The 1,764-nt window shown below is 43.7% G+C and overlaps 1 protein-coding gene across 1 annotated transcript in view; it reads left to right on the forward strand.

Moving 5' to 3' along the window:
- LOC107743908 (ryanodine receptor 3) overlaps window positions 1–1,764 on the forward strand; it is a 178,775-nt gene that overhangs the window by 137,286 nt on the left and 39,725 nt on the right. The window lies entirely within an intron of this gene.

Raw genomic sequence — 1,764 nt, forward strand, 5'->3', positions numbered from 1 at the left:
CACTCATTACTCACTCACACACTCACACTCACTTACTCACACTCACTCACTCACACACGCTCACTCATTACTCACTCACGCTCACTCATCACTCACTCACACACACTCACTCATTACTCACTCACACACACTCATTCACTCATTACTCACTCACTCACACACACTCATTCACTCATTACTCACTCACTCACACACACTCATTCACTCATTACTCACTCACTCACACACACTCATTCACTCATTACTCACTCACTCACACACACTCATTCACTCATTACTCACTCACTCACACACACTCATTCACTCATTACTCACTCACTCACACACACTCATTCACTCATTACTCACTCACTCACACACACTCATTCACTCATTACTCACTCACTCACACACACTCATTCACTCATTACTCACTCACTCACACACACTCATTCACTCATTACTCACTCACTCACACACACTCATTCACTCATTACTCACTCACTCACACACACTCATTCACTCATTACTCACTCACTCACACACACTCATTCACTCATTACTCACTCACTCACACACACTCATTCACTCATTACTCACTCACTCACACACACTCATTCACTCATTACTCACTCACTCACACACACTCATTCACTCATTACTCACTCACTCACACACACTCATTCACTCATTACTCACTCACTCACACACACTCATTCACTCATTACTCACTCACTCACACACACTCATTCACTCATTACTCACTCACTCACACACACTCATTCACTCATTACTCACTCACTCACACACACTCATTCACTCATTACTCACTCACTCACACACACTCATTCACTCATTACTCACTCACTCACACACACTCATTCACTCATTACTCACTCACTCACACACACTCATTCACTCATTACTCACTCACTCACACACACTCATTCACTCATTACTCACTCACTCACACACACTCATTCACTCATTACTCACTCACTCACACACACTCATTCACTCATTACTCACTCACTCACACACACTCATTCACTCATTACTCACTCACTCACACACACTCATTCACTCATTACTCACTCACTCACACACACTCATTCACTCATTACTCACTCACTCACACACACTCATTCACTCATTACTCACTCACTCACACACACTCATTCACTCATTACTCACTCACTCACACACACTCATTCACTCATTACTCACTCACTCACACACACTCATTCACTCATTACTCACTCACTCACACACACTCATTCACTCATTACTCACTCACTCACACACACTCATTCACTCATTACTCACTCACTCACACACACTCATTCACTCATTACTCACTCACTCACACACACTCATTCACTCATTACTCACTCACTCACACACACTCATTCACTCATTACTCACTCACTCACACACACTCATTCACTCATTACTCACTCACTCACACACACTCATTCACTCATTACTCACTCACTCACACACACTCATTCACTCATTACTCACTCACTCACACACACTCATTCACTCATTACTCACTCACTCACACACACTCACTCACTCACTCACTCACTCACACTCACACACACTCACTCATTACACACTCACTCACTCACTCACACTCACTCGCTCATTACTCACTCACTCACACACACTCACACTCACTCACTCTCACTCACTTACTCACACTCACTCACTCACACACGCTCACTCATTACTCACTCACACACGCTCACTCACTCACACTCACTCACACACGCTCACCCA

The sequence above is a fragment of the Sinocyclocheilus rhinocerous genome, unplaced genomic scaffold (genome assembly GCF_001515625.1).
Source record: "Sinocyclocheilus rhinocerous isolate Xijiao unplaced genomic scaffold, SAMN03320098_v1.1 scaffold1068, whole genome shotgun sequence".
Classification (NCBI taxonomy): Eukaryota; Metazoa; Chordata; class Actinopteri; order Cypriniformes; family Cyprinidae; genus Sinocyclocheilus; species Sinocyclocheilus rhinocerous.